The sequence below is a fragment of the Ixodes scapularis genome, unplaced genomic scaffold (assembly GCF_016920785.2).
Source record: "Ixodes scapularis isolate PalLabHiFi unplaced genomic scaffold, ASM1692078v2 PGA_scaffold10__122_contigs__length_95168666, whole genome shotgun sequence".
Classification (NCBI taxonomy): Eukaryota; Metazoa; Arthropoda; class Arachnida; order Ixodida; family Ixodidae; genus Ixodes; species Ixodes scapularis.
In genome coordinates, this window is record NW_024609836.1 from 62326067 (window position 1) to 62343371 (window position 17305).

The window sequence follows — 17305 nt, forward strand, 5'->3', positions numbered from 1 at the left end:
CGGCTTCGTGCCTCCTGTTCCGGGCCGCCGTTTCCCCATTCCATGCGCAGCGCGGCTCAAGTGCCGATGACGCAGGCGGCGGAGGTCGGTACGCTCGGGCGGCTAGAATGTCTCCCTGGATCCGCCGAGCTTCCGAGGCTAGTTCGTTCAGGTCGCGGAAGCGACTGCCTCGGAGGTACGCCGCAAAAGTCGGGTGCGCCTGTCGAATGACGCGCTCTACCCGCTCTGCATGTGGCGCGGAGGGTTCTGCTAGCTCGAAGAGCTCTTGCATCGCCCTTACGAACTGACTCGTCTGGGTGCTGGGTCCGTTGCTCGAGCTCTCTCCTCATCCTGCGCTCGTAGTCAGCGGGGAGGAATTCCTGGCGAAAAGCCTTTCGGAACTGCTCGATAGTCAGCAGCTGGTTTCCGGTTAGACGGAACCATCGCGCTGCTTGGTCCACCAACGAGATTGGCAGGATGCGTTCCAGTATCTCGTTGTCCGACATTCCCATGGCCTTTTGATAACTTTTCAGGTCCTCGAGGAAGTCCGTGGCGCTCATTCGGTCTCCGTATCCTCGGTATGTCGGGATAGGAATTCTGACCGGTGGCCGCGTGGGCGGCGGGGGCCTCGTCGCTGTTTGCAGCGCTCCCGTCAAACTCCCGATAACTCGTGCTGCGTTATCTAGCAGTGGCTGGTACGAGTTTAGCGCATTTTCTCTTTGATGAGATACGCTTTCGGCTGGCGAGCTGTACACTGGCTGTGGGCCGCCGCGTGCCGCCGTGTGTCCCGTTGCGCATAAAGCCGCTGAGCTGGGCCATTGCTCGCAGACGGCGGCAGTGTCTTCCGTTTGTGCGGAAGCTGCAGGCCAGTCTGGGGTCAGAAGGTCATCGCAGTACGAGGCTGTAGTTGCCTGTTGCGTCGCCGCGCTTTGTGCGAGCGCGGAGTTGACCTCGACAAGCGCAGGTGCGCTTCGCTCAGCAGAGTGGGCTGGCGCGTCGCGGAGGGGGATGCCTCGGGCGCATTCCGGACATGTTGGGTCGCCTCCGCTTAGAAGCAAGCTCGGCTCAAAAGACACTGCATGGTGTCCGTGCGTGGCTGACGTGGCCACTAAGCCGTTGGGTGGCGTCGGGTTTCGGGCGTTCGCCTCTCCCTCCGTCCACGAAGTCCAAGGCCGGAAATTGGCCTGGTTCGCTGTCATTGCGAACGTGCTGCTTTGTTTGCAGACGTCGGACGGGCCGCACGTTGGGGCGCCAGTTGTGGGATTCTAGTTTACCCCAAAGTCCTCAGTGAGGCAAATACCCACTACTTAACTCGTCGGTTGCAATAAAGCTGGTTTCGACTTACCTTGCTGATCGCTGTGAGGCAACACCCACTCCGTAGGTCGCTGCTATGGCGGCTACGGCCGGGTCCGTCCGTTGCCTGCCGTTAGGCTCCGATGGACGGGAGACCACACGAAACACAGGGATATCGTAGAAAAGTGTTTATTAGGCTTACGCCACACGCTTTGCGCCCATAGGCGGAACAAAAGAGAAATGAGGTAGGCGCTGCCTTAATTGACAGGATCACCAGGAGAAAGGTCCGCGCTGCCTTAACTGGCAGATCACGGAAAAGGGGGAACAGTAAAATAACGATGAATGCTCCGTCGAGCGTAGCCCCCCCCCCCCCCCCCCCCCCCCCCCTAACCAAGAGCTTCGGCCACAGGTGGGTGGCCGGCTTATGTAGCCTGCGGGAAATAGACGCGCCCGGGGAGGCCGGTAGAAGGTCCCTCGAAAGCGGGACGCGTCCATAATCACTCCCAAGGGTGTGCCGATGGCGCGTTCACCCAAAAGGGCAAGGGAGAACCGGCCCCTTCGGGGAATTCGGCCTCGTGGTTCCTTGTATCCGGGAGGCCGACGCCATTGGTGACGACGACTCCCACGGCCTGCTTGAAGCTAGGCCTAGATAGGGATAGAGGGAACCCAATGGTTCCCACAAGACTGAGCTATCTCGTCACATTTGTTGCCGTTTTTACGATGAAATTAAAAGATAGAAACATCCGCTTGGTGCAAGGTGCCTCACAACTTATAACATGAACCCGCCCTATGCTTCTCCACAGTCACCAACGTTAAAATAAAAAAAAAGAATTGTGGTGTAAAAACGTTACTTGCAAGAATAACATAATAATCTCTTCTGAGAACACCCTCCACTCTTTCCAATCTAGCAGAGAGAACGCTGTAAAGGAGTTGAGTGAAGAAAAAGCAAGGTCCTGCTGTCCAATATACCCACAGTATGAGTGACACAGAAGCGTATAATACGACAGTTTGAGATGCGCCCTCATGGCAAAACAGGGTTCATTTCAGGCAGACGCTTTTTGTCAAGCATGGCACACAGCCTTTACTATTCGGTAACTACGTAATTCACCAGGGGTTATATTTTTCTTAGAGGCATTTTTGATAAATAATAAGTTTGAGGTAAGGGTAACGCATAAAATTACGCAAAAAGAGGAGAGCAAGCCTAAATTACCATTTGCATTCGCTACGCCTGCTCCAAGTAGTACCGATCAGGAACAATTGTATTTCTATACGTATCTGTATCTGCATCCCAGAATTTTTTTCTTCCGTTTTTGAAGAAGTATTTCAGGGATATCCCGTTGCATAAAAGACAAATGTATCTTAGTATCTGTATTTTTGGGCCTTAAAATATGTGTACCTAAGTATCCGTAGTCCCAAATATTTTTTGGAGCATCTATCCACATTCCCACCGAGAGAAACATGCATAGTCGCTGTGATGTGGGCACACGCACATGCTCCGATATTCCGGAGCCGAGAGCTAGTGCGCATGCGCAGAACTCGTCCCACAACCCAGCAGAGAAAGACGGAAGCGCGCAGAGGACGATTGTTGGAATGGTCTGTTAACGTCGAGAAGTCTTCGAGTCCCGGGTCATTTGTCGAAAATCCGGACTCCCCAAGTCCCCGACACTTTCATGAGCAACTGCGCCAATTGTGCAAAGTTTCGACGTGGACGAAAAGTCTTCTACATCTTGCGCCAAAAATGCCTTTTTTCTAGAGGAATTCCGTCACATCTGCGCAGATATCGGGGTCTACCAGGATATTTAGAGTGGATGGAAGGAAAATGGTTTCAAATTTATATTTTCCTGCGCTTCGAATCGAGATGAAACAAAGTATAAGGATTGACCATCAACCGCGCTGGCCACGGCATCGTCTGAACCTTCAGACGATGTCGGCAAAATGAAAAACTTATATAAAGTCGTGAAAAAAAAAAACTATCAAAATACTGGTATGGCGGTTACTGTGATTAGACGCAACCAAGGGCTTTTACTCCTTACGATATCGCGTGATAGTGTGTCTGGCACGTGTCTGTATGTCTTGGCTGCAAAGTGTACCGTACAGTTGGGACGCTCCCTCGCGCCAACCCTCATTGCTTTGCGTAGTCGCGTGTGCTTCGAGCTTCACTGCTCCGCACCGGTGTGCTAGGAGGAGCGGCTAACACGGGGGAGCGCCAGGCTTGGCGCGAGGGGCAGGGAAATTATGCTCGATACCATCACGGGTCGGCCTCCATGGGTCATGGCTGTAAGGTAGTATTTTTTTTTATTTAACTGTGAAAGGATATAAAAACGACGAAGAAATCTCGGATTTTTGTTTACTTTATAATCAAGGTGAAAGGGCAGCAAACTCTGGCTCAACTCTGACGCCAACGCTACTACAGCGCAGTGTTACTATTAGAGCGCAGCAGTAGATTTTTATGATATTTCAAGGTGGTTGTTTTTTTGTTTTTTGTTTTTTTGCAGTGTATAATATTACAATCCTGAGTTTTGTAGGTTCATAAAACATGGGACGATATGTTATCATTTACGAATGTTTAGCGGGTGTTCTGGTGTTTGCCGGCAATTGACAGAAGAAAAACAAATATTTACACGCCTAAATAAACTACAAGAGCAGAAAAGCTGAGGGGGAGAGATGCTTGGTTTCAACCGAACTGTTGCGTTATGATTAATCTTTCGAGTATATTTTTAGGACTATGCAATTTATAGATTAATGGATGAATCGCAATTCAATTTTTTTAACCCGATAATCGGAAGTATTTTGACGAACCAAAAGAAAGTAAACATTAAACGATTTCACAAGACACACCTGTACGAGGACGCCTGTATAAAGGGCAAACTTTAGGCGAAATCTTAACCTAAAGTAAATTGTAGGAGCAAAATATGTAACTCCAGACAAGTGCCGAAGGTTGCACGTATCCCGGCCACTTCAACGCCCTGCGAGCGTCCGTTCAGCGTAGCACGGACTATTGTGAACAATCAAAGGAAGTCGCTCTTACCGGAGAATACTAACGAACCACTTTGCCTCAAGCCGCTGAAGTAATAATATGTGAGTGTGAGTGTCTTTGAACCCGTCTCAGCTACACACCGAGGTTGATTCAATCAATATTGTATATTGTGTTGATTATTACATTATCGGCAAAGGAAAAAGAATTAATAATTTGGCTTTTAAAAATGTAATGTAGAAAAATGAACGAGACCGATTACCCGAATAATAATCGATTAAATGGGGCTGTAAGGTCTGGCGTCATTGTTTATCGCTTTCTCGGCGTGCTCTATGTGTTGCCGGGCGCCGCCACCTTCGCATTCGTGACTAATGCATCCCCGTAAAGAGATTGCCCTTTGCGGGAAGCTGGCCGGGGTGTCATGTTTCCTCTCCGTGCTCCGATGGATGGACGAGCAGCATTGCATTCCGGAGTGCCAAGGTTGTATGAGAGTTGCGCAAGACCTGACATCAGAACCGACGAATGGCAAAGCCTCTGAAGGAGTGATGTCAGTTTTGGCAAATAGCAAAGCGTCTGAAGAAATGATGTCAGTTTTGACGAATGGCGCTGGAGAAAAGTGATGTCAGTGTTCGGAGTGTTTTTTTTATGTTCTTTCACTTGGGGGGATTGTAAGCAGCGCGTATCCGCTGGTATTTAAGCGTGGTCTTGACTGGAAAAGGGGTTCTTGTCTGGAGCTAGGTGGGCAGGCCTCACCTCGAGTAGCCGCGGAGAGGGTCCGCGGGGCGGCCAGAAAGTTCCCTTCCTGCTTCGTAAAAGCTGTTGTATCGTGATTCCCTGTATATAAAGTATACCTACTCCATACCAAACCTCATCGAGCCTTCTCGCTGATGACATCGGGAGAGTCCGTGGTGCATCGAGAAGAACAAAGAACCATCTACTGGCGCAGTCGACAGCACGAAGCACCACGGAGGAATCGACGACGGCAACAAGACGACAGGAAACCCTCGCAGGACGTCAAAGGCGGCGTTTCAGCAGTGGACAAGAAAAGACAGATCATCGAGTTTCCTTCACTGGCCGTCCGCAGGAACGACACGAGGTCAAGACTGGGACAAGAAAGGCTACGAAGGAGAGATCTGCGACGTTTCCGGAACGAAGAGGACGCCATGCAGTAACCGTCGACGCACAGACGAGGAGCGACCGCTGGCAGGCCACCGGGAAGAAAACATCAACCCGACACGCGGTCACGCACCGCCACTGTCGTGCCTCAGAGACCAAGAATTGGGCGCGGAGAGCACCATCAGACTTCTGCAGCGAGGACGTCGGCTTCAGGCGACGAGCGACCAGGCGCACACACAAACATCCGAGTGAGTCCCTTGGTTCACATTCCTCTGTTATGTGTTGTGTTGCTCGAGCCGGCCCAATTATATGAATACCAGATTTCCGCACCTAAACGCGGATAAAAGTCGGAGAGACATGAACGAGAGCGGGAAAGGCGGCGGGGATGGTAGTAACGTGCCAGACTCATCTCTCTCGGAAAAAGAAATGGAGTATAACCTCAAGCTTGCAGAAGAGCGCCGACGCGCTCTAGAACTTGAACTCGAGCTCGCTCGGGTTCGACTGGACACCGCGACGCAGAGGCGTGACCAGGCGAGCGAGGCAGAACCTTCGAGCGGCCAGATGGGACTCAGATATTACTCCAAGTTTCTAGCAGGTGCCTTCCCGAAATCCCCAACCGACGGCGAGGTGCCTATTTGGTTCGAGTCAGTGGAGAGCTCACTGGGTGCGTACTACGTTCCCAAGGCGCTATGGGGGCAGATCGTCTTCCCGATGATCGCTGAGCGGGTTGCATACTTGTTGACGTGACTAACCCCTGCGGAACACAGGGATTACGATATACTCAAGGGAGTAGTTCTCGACGAGTTGAAGCTGTCAGCGGCCGAATACCAAAGGCGGTTTCTTGCCGCGACCAAGCGAAAGGGGGAGACCTGGAAAACGTTTGCAACTCCTCTACAGAGTTACATTAACTTCTATGTGGAGGCCCGCGGCGTCTCCTCCTTTAAGAATCTTCTCGAACTGTTAGTCGCCGACCAGTTGAAGTCGGGTTTAGCAGAAGAAGCCGCCAAGTACGTTAAGCTGCGGGAGGGGGAAGAATGGTTAAAAGCAGACGAACTGGCTCGGCTGCTGCAGACCTATGAGGAAGCGGCGGGCGAGGGCAGTGCGTGCGCGAAAATAAACCTCGCTAAAAGGGCAGAGTCAAAGGGCACCAACCAAGGGGTAATACCGAGCGCATCAAAAACAACCGGGAGCGTTACAGCTCGGGCAGAGAAACCCGAGACGACCAGGCCGCCCTCGGTTGTTAAGAAAGCGTCTCGGCCGGGCGAATGCTTCCAGTGCGGAAGCACGAGCCACTACGTGGCTCAATGCCCGTTCGCTCGGGAAGCGAGGGGGGTAAAAAGTGACGAACGACCACGCGGAGAGAGATTAACGGCACGTATCGCAGCTGAAAGCCGCAGCTTGGCACATCCAAAGCTTGGGAGCGTCAAAGTTAGCTGCCGAGGCAAGGTAATTGATGCAATTGTCGACACCGGAGCAGACATCACAGTAGTCCGTGAAAGCAGCGTGCCAGAGGAGCTGCTAAAGCCGCATGGGAGTATAGAACTCGTGTCCGCATTCGGCGAGAAGGTAGAAGCTAAGCTCGCCGTGGTACCACTCGCACTTTACCGCGGGGCATCCTTGATTCACGACGTGGGTGACGCGACGCAGGTCGTGTGCGCTCTTACGGATCGGCTCACACACACTGACTGCCTGATCTCCGCGGAAACATGGGAACAGTTGCACACGCATAATGAGGGGGATGACGAGGTTCACATACAAGCAGTGGGAAAACGGGGCCAGCAGGGAGAGCAGGGACAAGAACGGGAGAACCTGTTCGAGCCATCGAATTCCAACACGGATTCAACCGATGTTCCTCCACCGCCTGATATCTCCGGAGAGGAGCGAGAGGAGCCGAATCTTGAGACTGAGGTGATGCAAACCAGTGACGCGCGAAAGTTCCGTAATGAACAGCGAGATGACGAGTCATTACGACGGGCTTGGCAAATTGCAAAAGGTGGCAAGGCGGGCATGTCAATAGTAGACGGATTGCTGTACCATAAAGATCAAGTACTTGGTCAGAAAGTGCTGCAGTTATTACTGCCCGAGTCGCGCCGCAGCACTGTGCTTCGCCTGGCCCATGAGTCCTACTGGGGCGGTCATCTCGGCTTCCGCAAAACAAAAGCGCGCATTAAGTACAGTTTTTACTGGCCAGGCATGGAGAACGACATTCGCGACCATTGCAACGGATGTCACAGTTGTCAGGTTCGATCAGACAGACGGCAGTCCGATAGGGTGCCGATAGCACCGCTCACGCGCCCGAAGTTCCCATTTCAGAAAGTCAACATTGACGTGATCGGCCCTATCGACCCACCTTCAGCCAGAGGGCACCGCTATGCATTGTGTGTCATAGACTTGTGCACACGCTGGCCAGAGGTGGTTTGCCTAAAGTCACTGTCAGCCAAAGCGACATGTGATGCGCTGCTGACCGTGTTCACCAGGACAGGAGTACCAGAAGTAGTGTGTTCGGACTGCGGAACGAATTTCACAGCTGCACTTACTAGCGAGTTTCTCGCGAGACTGGGTTGCACCCCACGGTTCTCGACCCCTGACCACCCGGAAAGTAACGGGTCCGTGGAAAGGTGGAACCGTGTATTCAAAAATATGTTGTTTCACGTAATCGAGAGAGACGCCCGAGACTGGGATCGATTCGTCCCCTTCTTGCTGTGGGCCTACCGAGAGGTCCCCCACGACACAACGGGAGTGTCGCCTTTCCGGATGCTTTACGGTAGAGACCCGGTCGGGCCTCTCGCTATCCTCGGGAGAAGCTGGGCGGGTGATATTGAGATCCCAGCGGAGTTAGCGGACGCTCCCGCGGACTACTTAGAGAAATTGAAAACGCAACTAGAGCTCGCAGCTGACACCGCGGAGCTCACCACAAGCAAGCAACAGGAGGCGTACGCGTCGCACTACAACAAACGCGCCATGTTAAAGGTGTTTAACGAGGGCGACGCGGTCCTCGTCTTTGACACAAACCGCGCAGGGAAAATGTACCCGAAGTGGCTGGGGCCGTGCACAGTAACGGAAAGGTATCGTGAGCACTCGTACTACGTGCAGACGCGCGATGGCCGCCGCATGCTAGTGCACGCGAACAAACTGCGCCCCTACGTTTGCGAAGTTGCATCGGTGAGCGTTATGTTCCACGATGACTGTGACTTCGGGGAGGTAGAATACACTCCGCGAGCAGCCGAGCCTGGCCAGGCGCGTCCAATTCTCGATCATGAAAAGACCGCGCACATCGATGAAGAAACAGCTGCCCGTATAGGTGCTGCGTTCGACCAGCACCATGCGCTCTTCTCGGGCCAGCCGGGTATCGCGCGAGTGGGGGAACACCGTGTGAAGCTAATCGAAGGCGCTAGCCCAAAGCGCGGCCGCCCCTATAGGATTCCTGACGCCTTAAAGGGGGAGGTTACTGAACAGATCAGAGAGCTGCTGGAGCTAGGTTTGATATACCGATGTGAAAGCGCCTTCGCACACCCGATCGTATGCGTGCCAAAGAAAGATGGGTCGGTGCGCTTGTGCATCGATTACCGCGCGCTTAATGCAGTGTCGAAAACAGATGCCTTCCCAATGGGACACCCACAGGAGCTCATCATGCGCGTGGGGGCGGCCAAGTTCATCACGCTCATAGACCTGCGACGCGGTTACTGGCAGGTGCCATTGGCCGAGGATTCTCAGCTTTGTACGGCGTTCATCTCGCACTGTGGTCAGTTTGCAAGGAGGGTGATGCCCTTCGGCCTCAAAAACGCGGCGGCGACTTTCCAGAGAAATATGAATCTCGTGCTGGCAGGTCACGAAGACTACGCGTGCGCCTATCTAGACGACATAGCTGTGTTCAGTACGTCGCTAGAACAACACGTTGAGCACCTACAGAGGGTGTTCACAGCATTACAGGCGGCAGGCTTGCATGCAAACCTTGAAAAGTGTCAGGTGGCTAGGCCTTCTATTCGCTATTTGGGGCATATTGTAGGTTCTGGGAGGCATGGTCCAGATCCCGAGAAAGTGGCGGCCATTGAGGGACTCCAGGTGCCCCAGACAAAGAAAGAGCTGAGGAGCGCTCTCGGCCTCTGTGGCTATTACCGTAGCTACGTTCCTAACTTTGCAGAGATAGCTCGGCCGCTGACGCAGCTCACTGGGAAAGGGGTGCCTACTCAGATACCTTGGCCTCCTGAAGCCCACGAGGCATTTAAAGCCCTCAAGCAAGCCCTCTGCGAAGCCGTGTCGCTGGCTACCCCTGACCCTGGGAAGCCGTATGTGCTCCACACTGATGCCTCGATGGTGGCCGTCGGTGCCTGTTTAGCACAGATAGCCGCCGACGGCTCCGAAATTCCGATCGCCTTCGCAAGTCACCGGTTCACGCCAACGCAGACGCGGTGGGCCACGATCGAACGCGAAGCATTCGGGGTGATTTGGGGATTAAAGAAGTTTGAGACGTGGGTCTTCGGCACCCAGGTAACCGTCGCTACCGACCGTAACCCGCTCTCGTACCTTACAAGCAGCGTGCCCCAGGGCGCAAAACTCACACGTTGGGCCTTAGCGCTACAGCGTTACGACGTGATAATCCGTCACCGCAAGGGCAGCACCCATACAAATGCGGATGCCCTATCTAGGCTCCCTAACGGTTGCTGGGAAGCATTGCCGGCTCGAGCACCATAGCAAGCAGGCGTGGAATGTGGCCTCGTGGACCACACGAAAAGTGCTGTGACTTTTGTGTGCCAATACGAACTCCCGCGGAGGGAATGAACCATTTGTCTCGTGGACTCGTTGAGTGTTCAATGGTGTTTTCATACCCCTATATTTCGCGTAACCCTTGAAGTGTGCATGACTTAATTTTGTGGTGTTGTAATGACGCCGGACTTCGTTTTGTGTTTGTAGTCCAATTAATCTTGGTTTAGATTAATGGATCTTGGAAGGGAGGTGTAAGGTCTGGCGTCATTGTTTATCGCTTTCTCGGCGTGCTCTATGTGTTGCCGGGCGCCGCCACCTTCGCATTCGTGACTAATGCATCCCCGTAAAGAGATTGCCCTTTGCGGGAAGCTGGCCGGGGTGTCATGTTTCCTCTCCGTGCTCCGATGGATGGACGAGCAGCATTGCATTCCGGAGTGCCAAGGTTGTATGAGAGTTGCGCAAGACCTGACATCAGAACCGACGAATGGCAAAGCCTCTGAAGGAGTGATGTCAGTTTTGGCAAATAGCAAAGCGTCTGAAGAAATGATGTCAGTTTTGACGAATGGCGCTGGAGAAAAGTGATGTCAGTGTTCGGAGTGTTTTTTCTATGTTCTTTCACTTGGGGGGATTGTAAGCAGCGCGTATCCGCTGGTATTTAAAGGGGCCCTGCAATGACTTTTTGACTGGTTTTTAATTTGCACTGAACCTGAGCGTACTGAACGTAGTAACTTAATCCAACTTTTCTTTTCTCAAATTTCGCTTTATTTTAAAAGTTATAGGCAAATTAGAATTACAAAAACAAGCAAAAAATACCCTCCTTCATGACGTTGTAGGTCCTGGCTTGAGTGGCCTTGAACTAGGGGAGGAGTAGTGAGCTGAGTGAGCTCATCGAGCGCACACGGCTGCCGCACTCCGTGTCGACGGCTCGAGAGGGCGCCACTAAAACACGTGTTGGATACGCTGTATGAAGCGGGCGGCCAGGGCAGGTTGCATTGCATTTGCTGCGCGACTAATCACTAATTCGGCATAACACTTCATTGGCCACAAACGACAGCAAACACGGGGTAAAGATCAGTTCAGAACGGGAGCCACTTCGCGCTGACGCACCGCCAAATGGCCAAATCGCCAGCAGGGCCCGCGCCGAAGGCCTTCGGAACGCTCGGAACCGGTCGGATTCTTGAGCCGGTATACGACCACAGCGCCGCCGCGTACATCCGGGACCTTTCTACGCTCCTCGTTCGACGTATCCTCATCCCACTAGCCTTTTCTAGTATGCGCCGTTTTTCTCCGCCGCTTGGTGGCGGGTATGTCGACGGGTCATTTCTCGTTTCCGTACTTTCTAAACTGCATTTGTTTCTTTTCTGGTCTAAAATAGTGAACAAAAACTACTTTCATACATAATTGAAACGGTTCGCGACACTTTTATTTTGTATCTCGACTAAAAAAAAGCTCTTAGCGGCTTTGACCAGTGGCAAGCCCAGGACCAAAGACGTCACATTTTGCGCGCTTTCAGTACCGTGGGTCGCCCTCGTCGGTGGAGGAGGTTTCCGCGTCGTCCGGTTAAAATATGACGCACTGATATTTAGTTACTCTCTCCGTGCCCGCTGGCTCGCCCGACCCCCAAGAGACGTGGAAACCGCAAAAAAGGTAGATGCTTAAATATGATTGCAGGGCCCCTTTAAGCGTGGTCTTGACTGGAAAAGGGGTTCTTGTCTGGAGCTAGGTGGGCAGGCCTCACCTCGAGTAGCCGCGGAGAGGGTCCGCGGGGCGGCCAGAAAGTTCCCTTCCTGCTTCGTAAAAGCTGTTGTATCGTGATTCCCTGTATATAAAGTATACCTACTCCATACCAAACCTCATCGAGCCTTCTCGCTGATGACATCGGGAGAGTCCGTGGTGCATCGAGAAGAACAAAGAACCATCTACTGGGGCGATTAATGGGGTTAAACTTTTTAATCAACGCCCACCCCTACTTTTTTTTCCTTAGTACCCTTTGTAAACAGAACCTACTCCGATCTGAGGTTTATTTCTAAAAAGAAAGTTTTGTTTTCCGTTGGCGTCATATGCATGTTTATTGCACGAGTAATGAGTTATGCTTCAGTATCAAGGAGGAATTTTCTATTATGATCAAAAATAAACTAGTATAGAGATGCATCGTTCTCTATTATGATCAAAAATAAACTAATATAGAGATTTATCTTTTTTTTTATTTAATGGTATGCTACTAGATGTTCGTATCGGTTCCAAAATGCTTAGTCGCTGTTCCAAACCAATACTTTTAGAGCGCAGCTCTTAGGGGCCCGTTTCCGGCTTGAGCGGCGTCGGCGTCGCCGTCGCCGTCGCCGTCGCCGTCAGCGTAACCGCGCGGTGCATCATGGGAAATATCCCATAATGCACCGCGCGAGCCCCCCACCGGGGTCACGTGACTTCGTGGGGAGGCACGTGACCCCCCCCCCCCGAGGTCACGTGACCCCCCGAAGTCACGTGACTCCCCTGATGTCACGTGACCCCCTCCCCGAGGTCACGTGACTCCCCGAGGTCACGTGACCCCCCTCCTCGAGGTCACGTGACCCCCCGAGGTCACGTGACCCCCGCCGATGTCGCGTGACCCCCGATGACGTCATCAGTGATGATGACGATGACGATGTGGATGCCGGTGACGTCATCAGTGATGATGACATCAATGATGATGACGTCATCAGCGACGATGACGATGTGGATGCCGGTGACGTCATCAGTGATGATGACGATGACGATGTGGATGCCGGTGACGTCATCAGTGATGATGACGTCATCAGTGATGATGACGATGACGATGCGGATGCCGGTGACGTCATCAGTGATGATGACGATGACGATGTGGATGCCGGTGACGTCATCAGTGATGATGACGATGACGATGTGGATGCCGGTGACGTCATCAGTGATGATGACGATGACGATGTGGATGCCGGTGACGTTACCGACATCCGCATCGTCATCGTCATCATCACTGATGACGTCATCAGTGACGTCACTGATGTCGTCACCGGCATCCGCATCGTCATCGTCATCAGCACTGATGACGTCGTCAGCGACGTCACTGATGACGTCACCGACATTCGCATCGTCATCGTCATCATCACTGGTGAAGTCATCAGTGACGTCACTAATGACGTCATCAGTGACGTCAGTGATGACATTATCGGCATTGGGGGTCACGTGACCCCCCAAGGTCACGTGACCCTCCCCCTGGTTAGTCTAACCCCCCCCCCCCCCAGCGCCCTTCCCTCCTCCTCCTCAAGAGCTGCGCTCCAATTCGGCGTTACAGGGAGTTGTAAGCGGCTTTCACTTTTTTATGCTACAAGAATTGTTATGCACAAAACCTGAAATGCCGCTTCCATCACTGCCTGCGCCGAGTATCTCCGTCCGTGGCGGGTTTATAAAGCGCATAACATAACGGCGATAGTAATTACGCGACCTTACGTCGATAGTGATTAAATGGGAATAAAGAGGATGGGGCCAAATTTGGAACGCGGCACTTTTTTGGCCATAACGTGAGAAAAAAGGGACGCTCTATGGCCATGTCGGGTCAACAAGACAATATAGTTATTATAGTGTAGGCTAAAAGTTCAACTGGCGCAGATTATGGTACAAAAAAAAGCATTCTCTACTGGATGTCTGATGTCGAGTATGTGCGCTTAACTGCGGCACGGGTTGCGAGAAAAACGGTTTTCCGATGTCACGAATGACTCCTTCTTCGCGCCTGTTTTCCTCAGGGCGCTCGTTTACCAGGTCGTCATCTCGGCGGCCTCTGCCTTGGTGACTGTGACGAATCGGGCGTATCCACGAGTGGTTAAGTGGTTGAGTCTCTTCCCGAAGAAGGCCCACTTGTCAAGATCACACGGGGAATCCGTGGGGTATTGTCGTTGCGGGAAGTTCTTTTACTCAGAGACTTCCTTGCGGAATGGGTGACAAAAAGGGCCTGTGAGCAACACGAGAACCAGAGATTAATGCGAGGGGCGGGTACAACAAGGCACATACAGTGCAGGTAGTTGAGTCTTGCTCCGTTCTTTGTGTACGTGCCCGAAATGCGTGACCACATACGAAGGTTGTAGAAGCCATTGGTTTTGATCTAAAGCCCACAAAGTTTTACTTGAGTACGTCGCGTAAAAAGAAAGCCTGTGTGTACACCAGGAGCTGGAGTGTAGAACGTCTAGGCGTGGTCTCTCCAGCACGCGATTAGCTGTGAACAGTAGCTGCTTCGACTCTCATCGTGGTATTGGCGACTCAAGCGAAATCGACGGCACCTAGCAGCTAGAACAGAAAGCTGTGGCGGCAGGTTCCCTCGCCAGCCTTGTCGAGAAAATTGGATATTCACAGCCCTTGGCAGTCTGAAGATGAAGCCGTGAAAGGTGGCTTTAGGACACGTGATGAAAATCGCCAGTAAACCGTCAACTGTCTCGTGGGATTGTGTCAGAAATTTGAAAGCGTGGACCCAAACAAGTCATCGTCGTGATTATTTTTTTTTCTTTTGCTGATTGAAGCTTTCTCATTAAAATTACCCGTGTGCTGGAACGTACTTATCGCGGGGCTTCAACTTAGACCAGGAGTTGAACTTCCTTCACAGCCTGCCTAAACCAGCGGAAGAAAAAAGAGCTGATGAGGTGTTCGTGCAAGCACGCAGTGTGCTTGTGGTCCCAAACAGCCTATTGCTTCGCGTACAATGAAATAAAGTCAGTCATTTTCAGTCACAGACCGATTTCTGTCTTACTGCCCGAACCGCAGCTGCAGTGCTTTGACGTTTATATAGGATGGCGGTACCAACACCAGGTACGAAATGCCCAACCGTGATTCCGTATCTCTCCATTACTGACAGGAAGAGACCGTTTTACGTACAACCACGGGTATAGATGCATAGTAGAAGTGGAGTTGTTATAACAAATGATTTGCGTTTTTTTTTTTACAGGAGCGTTTCTTTTTTTTAGCATTTAGCAGGTGTGCTGGCCTCTAGCTCTGCGAGCTGACGTCATCAAATGTTTCACTGTGTTTGAATGCAAAGAGGGGCGCACCAGCAGCCCCAGGAAATCGATCGCGTCCAGAGTAGCGTAATGAAAATGTAGCAAGAACGTGCGCTTTCGACATGGGAAGACTGATGAATACACGTCACGTATCGAATAATAAGAATCGACACCAAGGACGACAGCCGCCACCAAGATATCTTTTTGATGAGAGCCTTTCGATGTCTTCCTGGTCCCAAGAATGAATCACGGAGGGGGCGACGTGCGGAGTCTAGCTGATTTCTTGATCGCATCACCGAATCAACGAGGTTTTCGGCAGGGGCCCACGGGCGGCGTCTATATTGGTCTTTCGGGGTCGCTGCCAGCCAAACGGGCACGCGAGCGGTCGGCAAACGGAGCGTAAAGCTGCCCTCGATGCTATGTTGAAAACCCCGTGAATAAACCCCATAAATAAAATGTAAAAAACCAACAACGCATACACACGCGGAAATTAGCTTTGTTTCGCCTGTTAGAGTACCAGCGGTTGCGACCTTCGCAGCGTACACTTTTGGTTTCATCTTCTTAGTGTTGCAGACGAGTTCTAAGGACAGCAGCAGGACACGAGGCCTACAGAACGGTGGAGTGTGCTAAGGTTTTATGAGGGAAAAGCATGCAATGAATAGAGCGATGGCCAAGAGCTTACTTTTTGTAGGATACCTACTCGCCCAGAGGTCAATCTACCTTGATCTGCGGCTGGAAAAGAAACTTCGTGGAAGCCTCACGGCTGCAGACGATGTTTCGTAAAGGAACTTATACTCCTTGTAAAACGTCGGCTCCTAATCTGAGCCAGGCTTTCAATAGGTTCCTTTTCAACATACTTATACCAGTTTCGAATACAATCGTGTTTGGTTCCGACATCATTCTCGGGGACTGGCGTCACATTTGTGCAGAAGCAATGAGGTCAGTGCAGCAGGAAGTATGCAGTGATTACATGGATCCACTCCCTTACTTACAAGAACCGTTGATTTGGGAATCGACAAAAATGTGGAACTGAACTCATAATGCCTCGGTAGGGAGTGGAGTGTAAGAAAGTGACGCTGTACCTCACCTAGGATGGTATACGCACTTCACTGGCCGGTGCAGAGGTGGTAACTCCGCAGTCAACACTGAACACATATTCTCTCATTGTTCCTTGTTACTCGGCGCAGAAAAATACTCCGTTTTTTTTGCGTCTTGTGCTCTCAAACTGCGGTACTGTCCGTAAATTTTGTCCTTGAACACTGGGAGAAACACAGTGAAGGACATGAGACGAACAAAACACTCATCTGTTTGTCTTTTGAACTCCAATCTAGAAAGCGTGTTGTAAACAATATGGTGCGAAGTCCACTAGCCTTTTCTTTTTATTGTTTCTACCACTTTTCCGATCGCGAAGTAGCCAACCCGCTACGTTCGGCGAGATGCCCTCTTCGCCTTTTCCGGTTAAAGTTTAAAGAAGTGACAGACAGTGTGATAATTCAATCAGATATGAGATGTGTCATTGAGCGGCCGAGCTCAGATTACACAGATCAAGCGCTTGACGACGTCAAGAGACACGGCCGGCTGAGGGATCAGTGCCGATTCCCAAAGCCCGGATGATTCCAAGGGAGGAAAGCAATTCTTCAAAAGAAGGCGGACAAGTTCAAGGCTCCAAACGACGCTGAGCCAAGAGACATCTTAAGATGTGTGATCGAGACCATCGGGAAGACAGAAGCCGTGTGCGTGACGAATTTAGCTAGACGCATTCTGCCAAGACCCGTGCTGTGCGCGGAGAAACGAGCACGCCTGAGAGGTCTTTATTTGTTGCCCTAATATGTTCAAAGGCCTCGCAAGATGCGAGACGACCGAGACGACATAGCTCAACTCCGACATCTGTCCTTCAAAGCGTTAGCTCAGAAATCACTAGCAATCTCTAGCCCAATGCTTCACCCAGATGGAACGCAAAGCATCTTAAAGGGACCATGAAATGACTTTTTTACTTTTTCCAGATAACTTTTACATTAAACCGTCAATGTTCACTGAAGGCCGAACAGGCATCCGTTTTCGTCTCGGTTTATTAACTTCTACACAAAAAATTAATGAAATATCGACTTTTTCTTGACCGCAAAACAAGCCGTGACGTACGCTATTTCCGGAACCGGAACTTCTCTCGGCAGTAGGGGATGGGAGCATTAGCGGCGACGAGTTGAGGTGCGCCGGTAGGTTTTACTGCGCCGATGTCACCGAT

General features: G+C 51.6%; 1 pseudogene; it reads left to right on the plus strand.

Annotated features, from left to right (window-relative positions):
* The first annotated feature begins 5162 nt into the window (after nucleotides 1–5162).
* LOC120837889 lies at nucleotides 5163–8859 on the plus strand (annotated as a pseudogene).
* The last annotated feature ends 8446 nt before the right edge of the window (nucleotides 8860–17305 follow it).